Here is an 8188-nt window from a genome sequence, read left to right on the forward strand (position 1 = left end):
TAAATATTCCTAAATCAAGAGGAATTTTCTAGACAAGCAAAACATATTGTCTTGTTTTGAGAAATAATACGCCAAAATTAAGTGAGTTTTTCCTTAAAACAAGCTAAATAATCTGCCAATGGGGTAAGCAAAATAATCTTACGTCAAAAGAAAAAACAAGATTAATTTGCTCACCCCATTGGCAGATTATTTTGCTTGTTTTAAGAAAAAACTTGCTCAATATTGGCGAAATTTTTTGCAGTGCACAACATTGATTAATCGGCTGTCTGTGACCATGTCAAACCAAAGACCACAGATTTGACATTAGGATTACAGGAATCTTCCACAATTAGTCTCGGACGACCAAATCAAACAGTGTGAGTCTGGCTTTAGTGGTAGTGGTGGTAATCACACACACTCAGAATAACCTCCTGCTCTTTCCCTCTCCCATTTTTAGTCTCCTGCTCCTTCCCCCACAGCCCAAAGATGAAAAATGATGTTTTTACAGGTGTCTCACGATGCGGATGCTATCCCTGCTCGGCTGGAATTCACATTCATTGCTCTTCTTTGCTCTTGCCCTCTCTGTCTCTCTCTCTCTGGTCTGTCTGCCAGACTCAATGTGGCCAGTGCCCTGCCGTAAGTGGATGCTGTCGGAGATATATCACCAAAACATTAGAACAGGAGGTTGGCTCAGGTAGATGGAGCTCAGCTTTTACAGGTGCCCTGGGCTCAGCCTGTGTTGATTCAGTTGTTGTGTCTGCCTGTCCACGTCTCATATACAAGCCCCGACGCTCCTATAGCCTAAGAGAGGTACTCTCTGTGGAGAAGGCAATAAAAAACAGCAACCAAAGATGAATTACAGAAACTCCATGTGCTCTTTATTGGACCAAGGTTCTCAGTGTACCTGGTCTCCTGCTGTTGTGTAAGCAGTGGGCCTTAAAGGGGTCAAATTGAGGAAAATAATTTTATGTGCTCCTTTGCGAGCATGTGGTTAATTTTTTTCTCCACTGTTCACCCAGACTACGCATCTTAATCAGAAATCAACATGGCTATAATCTTGTCATCATGTGATGTTTCAAGAATGCACATTTCAGGAACACAATCGATCCTATAGACCAGTGGTCCTCAAACTTTTTTCATCAAGTACCACCTCAGAAAATAATTGTCTCTCCAAGTACCACCATAATGAGCAGTATTGAAATACAGTAGCATAGTAAGCCCAGTAAAGCAGCTACAGTTATGCACAATTCAAAAACATGGCAGATTAATTCCTATTATTAAGAATATTTATTATTGTCAACCACTTTAAACACAAATAGTCTGAATGTTAACACTGTACTGTGCTTACGTAAAAAAAATAATAATAAAATAAAAAATAAAAACATCAACATTTAAATTAAAATGTGCTTAAGATAAAAAGAAAAGTGCTGTACTTAAATGTAAAGTATTAACACATAGTAGCCAATTCATCAACATCTGAAAATGTTGTCTGGACCTCAGAAATATAGGTTATATGTAATATATTGAATATTAATATCTGCCATATTCATAAATAAATAATTTTTGATAAATTTTGAAATATATGTAGCATGTACATATTACATATTTGATTCCTCTGCATACCACTAGAAGGAAGCCTGCGTACCACTAGTGGTACACGTACCACAGTTTGAGAACCACTGCTATAGGCCAACTACTCTGGTGGTTAAACAGTCATAATAGAGATCATTTGCATAGGTCAGGGGTGCACAAGTTCAGTCCTAGGGAGCTGCAGTCCTGCAGAGTTTCACTCCAGCTCTTATCAAACACTCCTGAACAAGCTAATCAAGGTCCAGAAAGCCATGGGCAGGTGAGGTTTATCTCTTTTTTCAAATAAAGCTTGTATCAAACATCTGCGAGACTGAGACTTGGTCACCTCTGGCATAGTGTCAGGGTTCTGCCACCCTGGTCTTGTAAATTCTTGTTTTGGTGGCAGAATCCGGACTCTAGTCATGTCTAATCCTGTCCTGTTGTGCCCGGCTCAGGTTTTCTTGGGTCGAGCACTTGTTTCTGTCATTGTGTGTGTCTCCGTGTGTGCGCGCGCCTTCGCTCTTGTACTCGTGTTTGTGTTTTCGTCTGTCTCCAGCGTCTCAGTCTTGTTGGTTTTGGTTTTGGTCGGCGCTGGGATGAAGCATGCACGCTGCGTGTGTGAGCGCACGGTGAGTGTTTTCATTCATCGTGTGCTCGTGTCTTGCGTCTGTTAAAGCATGTGGCTATGTGTTTACATTGTGGCCACGTGCTTTTGTCGTGTGCTTTAGCGTTGTGCTTGTGTTGTCATGAACATGCGGTTAATGAGTTCTCTCATTGGCTGCATGTTCTTGTCCTGTTTTATGTGAGCGCATGGCTTGTGTTGTCTCTCTGTGTCATGCGCTCTCTCGTCTATTGTCTAGTCCCACCCTCCTTGTTTACTCATTATTAGTTTGTCATGCTCACCTGTGTGTCAATTTACTTTTGCTTTATAAACCCCTCACATTTGCTGTCCTGTGCCAGTTTGTCGTCGATACTCCCTCTGTGTTCCTGTTCCAGTTGAGTCTTGCCAGCCCAGCCAAGTTTGTCTGTTTGTTTTTAATTCATGGTTTCCCCCTCGGGGTAGTTTGTTTTGCCTTTTTTGTTTTATTTGTACTTTGTTATTAATAAAACCCAATTATTAGTTGCAATTGAGTCCTCGCTCCTTTTCCCCTCACCCGACCGTGACACATAGGCTTTTGTTTGCACAACAGTAATTGTCTTAGGACTGTAAAGAACTGGCAATTTTATGAAAGTCTGATTTTTGAGATGCCTTGAGCAGGTAGCTCACCGTATTGAGTCAAGCTCAAGTACATAACAAAACTGAGTTTGAATGAGACATAGTTTATGTTTTAAAGCATGGATGCTAGTTTAAGCTTGTTGTTAGCTGGTCGTTTGCTGATTTAAGCTAGTCTTGTGCTGGTTGAGCAGGTGCTAGTTGCTCAGGACCAGCTCATCACCAGAATGTGACCAGCTCAAACCAGCACATTACCACATTAAACCAGCTCATGACCAGCTCAAACCAGTTTAAGCTCAGCTAAAACTAGGAACACCTAGGAACCAGCTTAAACTAACTTGCCAGCTTAGACTGGCTCAAAGTAGCTCATGACCAGACATGGCCAACCTAAACCATCTTTAACTGCTCATGACCAGCTAAGAACCAACTCAAACCACCTCATGATCATTTTAGACCAGCTCGTGACCAGCCAAGAACCAGCTTAAACCAGCTCATGACCAGTTTAGACTGGTTCAAAGCAGCTCATGTCCAGACATGGTCAGCTTAAACCAGCTCATGACCAGCTTAGACCAGTTCAAAGCAGCTTGTGACTAAACATGGTCAGCTTAAACCAGCTCATGACAAGCTGAGAAGCAGCTTTAACCTGTTTAAGACCAGCTTAGATCAGTTCAAAGCAGCTAATAACCATCTAAGAACCAGCTTAAACTTGCTCATGACCAGCTTAGACCAATTCAAAGCAGCTTATGACCAAACATGGTCAGCATAAACCAGCTCATGACCAGTTAAAAACCAGCTTAAACCACCTCATTAACACTTTAGACCAGCTCGTGACAAGCTAAGAACCATCTTAAACCAGCTAATGACCAGTTTAAACTGGTTCAAAGCAGCTCATGGCCAGACATGGTCAGCATAAAACCAGCTCATGACCAGCTCAGACCAGTTCAAAGCAGCTAATGACCATCTAAGAACCAGCTTAAACCAGCTCATGACCAGCTCAGACCAGTTCAAAGCAGCTAATGACCATCTAAGAACCAGCTTAAACCAGCTCATGACCTGCTCAGACCAGTTCAAAGCAGCTAATGACCATCTAAGAACCAGCTTAAACCAGCTCATGACCAGTTGAAATCAGCTTAAACCCCCTCATGATCATTTTAGACCAGCTCGTGGCCAGCTAAGAACCAGCCTAAACCAGCTCATGACCAGTTTAGACTGGTTCAAAGCAGCTCATGGCCAGACATGGTCAGCATAAAACCAGCTCATGACCAGCTCAGACCAGTTCAAAGCAGCTAATGACCATCTAAGAACCAGCTTAAACCAGCTCATGACCTGCTCAGACCAGTTCAAATCAGCTAATGACCATCTAAGAACCAGCTTAAACCAGCTCATGACCAGCTCAGACCAGTTCAAAGCAGCTAATGACCATCTAAGAACCAGCTTAAACCAGCTCATGACCTGCTCAGACCAGTTCAAAGCAGCTAATGACCATCTAAGAACCAGCTTAAACCAGCTCATGACCAGTTGAAATCAGCTTAAACCACCTCATGATAATTTCAGACCAGCTTGTGGCGAGCTAAGAACCAGCCTAAACCAGCTCATGAACAGTTTAGACTGGTTCAAAGCAGCTCATGACCAGACATGGTCAGCTTAAACCAGCTCATGGCCAGCTCAGACAAATTCAAAGCAGCTAATGACCATCTAAGAACCAGCTTAAACCAGCTCATGACCAGCTAAAATCAGCTTAAACCACCTCATGATCATTTTAGACCAGCTCAAGGCAGCTCATGACCAGCTAAGAACCAGCTCATGACCAGCTTAGACCAGTTTAAAGTAGCTCATGACCAGACGTGGACAGCTTAAACCAGCTCATGACCATTGTTGACCAGCTCAAAGCAGCTTATGACCAGACACGGCCAGCTTAAACCAACTCAAACCAGCTCATGACCAGCTGAGAACCATCTTAAACCAGCTCATGACCAGCTTAATCACATATAAAAGTAAAAAAATTGTATAAAGAAAAAATAAAGGTAAAAGATTAAAATTATTTGCGTTAAAAATAAATTAAGGAACAAAATATACACAGTGGGTTAATAATTCTGACCTTAACTGTAGCTGCATTAAAGCAAACAATGGTGCGATGCTGCTTTAATGAACGAAACCTCGACTGTCATTCAAAAGGGAAAAAACAATAAAAGACTATAGGTATAATATGAGCCCGTTAATATAGCAGCAGGAATACTGAATAACAGCATGACCGAGTCTGCTGGCCAGCGGCAGGAGACAAGAAAAGCAAGGAATGGAGAGGGGGAAGAAAAAGAGAGAGAGTTGGACATGAAAAAACGGAAGGAAGAGAAGTTAAGACAGCTGTTGGGCTGTTTACTCCTCAGATGAAGCCCACAGGCAGGAAAGGTGGGCGGCTGTTTGCCAGGACAGAAAAATCATCATAGAGCGTACTTTATGGCTTTCACATTTAAAGTGCTACACGGAGCAGACGGGAACGAGGGTCAATAGCAACAGTGCCCAGTACATCAGGCCGGTAAACAGAAACAGCAGGTCTTCTCATTATCTGTCAACAGCTTAGGAGCACGTCTATTTTTAAGCTGGTTCTCATGACATGCCAAATAAACAGTGACTAACGAGTGCGTTTAGATGCGGCGATTTTAATGAAATGAGCTGGCAAACAATTAATTGCATTCTCTAATAACCGAGGGGCTGTCAAATAAATTAATCACGAAGGCAACATCATTAGCCGTCTTGTGCAATTGTGATTATTTTTTTATATTTCTTCATGTGCTGTTTACTGTTAGAGATTTTTTTTCAAACACATTTTTAAACAATAGATATTTCTAATAGCTCATTTCTGTGGTCTTACATTTACATTGAGTCATTTAGCAGACGCTTTTATCCAAAGCGACTTACAACCTTTTAGTTCATCAATTCCCCTACAGCACATGTGTTTGGACTGTGGGAGAAACAGGAGCACCCAGAGGAAACCTACACCAACACGGAGAGAACATGCAAACTCCACACAGAAACACCGTCTGACCCAGCTGTGAGGCGACCCACTGCACCACCACGCCGCCCACCATACACCTTACAAATGAGGATAATTTACAGACATTATATTGCTGTGGCAGATGGATCCTTAAAGGGACAGTACACCCAAAAGCATTCCCTTCTTTCAAACCTGTTTGAGTTTCTTTAATCTGAAGAAGATATTTTGAAGAATGCTGGAAACCTTTATCCATTGACTTCCATAGTATTTGTTTTATGGATGTGTATGACTTCCAGCTCTTACTTTCAAATATCTTTGTGACTATCAGAATAAATACTCACTTGAGGTCGAGTAAATGATGAGGGAATGTTGATTTTTGGGTGCACTATCCCTTTAAACAGGGCGGAGGATCTCAACCTTTCAACTTCAAGGCCTCGCATGTTTCAGGACAGCACTCAAAGCACCACCTCTCCCTCTTCTTTGATGATAATGACGACTTTGAGTAGTTCATTTAAACACGCAGCGCAGCCACCCATATAATTTGAGATTTAATTTATAGTTCTTGAAGAAAGAAAAAAGTAGCTCACAATAACAATCCCTGTACGCCACTGATCGTTTTCACATTACATTGAGATGAATACACAGCTTTGTGGATTTGACAAGCTGTTTAGTTGATACTCAGCAGGGGGTGGGGGGAGAGAAAAATGCAGATTTGTTTTACGCTCATTTCAGGAGTGCCGTATGAGGCCAAAATATTAAGTACAGTAATAATCAGAGCTTTTGTAGCACTTTGTGGGAGATCACAAATCAGTCCGAAAAATAATGTTGGTTGTATTTTTTAGATCATTTATGATTGATGGCAATTTTAAGCTTTTTTAAAGGTGTGTAGTTTAATTTAGTTGTTCGTTTAGTTAGCCGGGAGATGACAAAAACCAACCCAGGGTCATTCCGGAAACGTAGCCCCGCGGATGTTTCTGGAGGCCGCGAAATACGTCCTGGGAGGTACGTATTTTTGCAGTTTTTGTTTTCACGAATCTGGGAGAGGCCGCTGTGTGCCTTTTTTCGCATTTCAAATGTCTCTCGCGAGTGCTGTTCGCGCCTGCGCTGTTCTCGCGCGAACCCACCAGAGGCCGCTGTCTGACTGATTCATTGACTGTGCGACCGGCCAATCGGCTGACTCACCCTCCTCCCTTCTCTGAACCCAACCAGTTTCACCCATCGACCTGCCCGCCCGCCCGCCCGCTCACTTCCCTAAACCCGAGCAACAATTTAAAAAAGCCGTCTATAAAAAGAAAAGCCCCTGCTCCGATTTCTTTACCGCGTTTTTGAATTTCACCACACTCTCACCCTGTTGTTCACTTTATTTTTTGGATTCTGTTTTTGTCTTACCTGGTTTCTGGAACCGCTCTTCCCCGGACTCGAACCCGGTTGCCGTGGTCAACTCCTCCTCTCTGCATCCCAAATCTGCCAACGCACACGATGAGCTGACTGGACAAACAGATTGCGCCGCGAAAGCACGCCACACGGAGGTAAGCAGTCAGCCGGTAAGCGCGAAAGGGAACGGCGTCACACCGCCCCGTAGCGTTCGCTTACAAAAATGAAATGCAGCCATACGTGCCCCCAGGGACGCATTTTGTGGTCTCCTGAAACATCCGCGGGGCTACGTTTCCAGAATGAGCCTGGGTTGATAAAAACTCCAGTCAAGGAGTAAAATGAAAACGCACTGATGCCCTTTGGTCATGCCCTGTAAAAAATGGCCGTAATTTCAACAGTAAAAAACTGTAAAAATGCTACAGTACAAATACGTAACATGGTTAACTGTATGTTTCCTTAATATATACGGCGAATAAACATAAATTGACTTTCCCAGAATTCCCTGCATGGCACGTAACTTTTTATATATTTGGTTGACATTAATATGGATCTTTTTAGTTGTTTCCCCATCAGTTATGTACATTAGAGATTTATGTTACATCTAATGTTGATAAACAATGTTTATTTCATGACTTTAATTTTTGCGTGTTACCATACTGCTGTTTAGTAGCTGTGTGAATGACACTGAGCACCTTCTATATGCTGATAGTCTTTTCTGCTTGTGGGAAAAGTTGATTGTGATGAGCATTGGCTCATTATGTAACATCCTCATCACCTCCTGCATGTAGGTGTGTTAACGTGTCTAACTGTGTAATAAAAGATGTGTAGATGTTGGTCATTCAAAATACAGACATATTACCTCTATAAATAATAAAATACGGTGGTTTACCGTAAAAATTAGAAATTACTTTTACAGTTTGTACCGTGTTTTTAACAGTAAAGTACTGGCAACCACAGCTGCCGTTTTTTTACCGTATATTTTAAGGATTTATTTTTTACAGTGTGTCTAATACAGCACAAGCGTAAAACACCTATTTTCTTACTTAAACTGGAAGAATTAC

The sequence above is a fragment of the Danio rerio genome, chromosome 18 (genome assembly GCF_052040795.2).
Source record: "Danio rerio strain M-AB ecotype USA chromosome 18, GRCz13ab, whole genome shotgun sequence".
Lineage (NCBI taxonomy): Eukaryota > Metazoa > Chordata > Actinopteri > Cypriniformes > Danionidae > Danio > Danio rerio.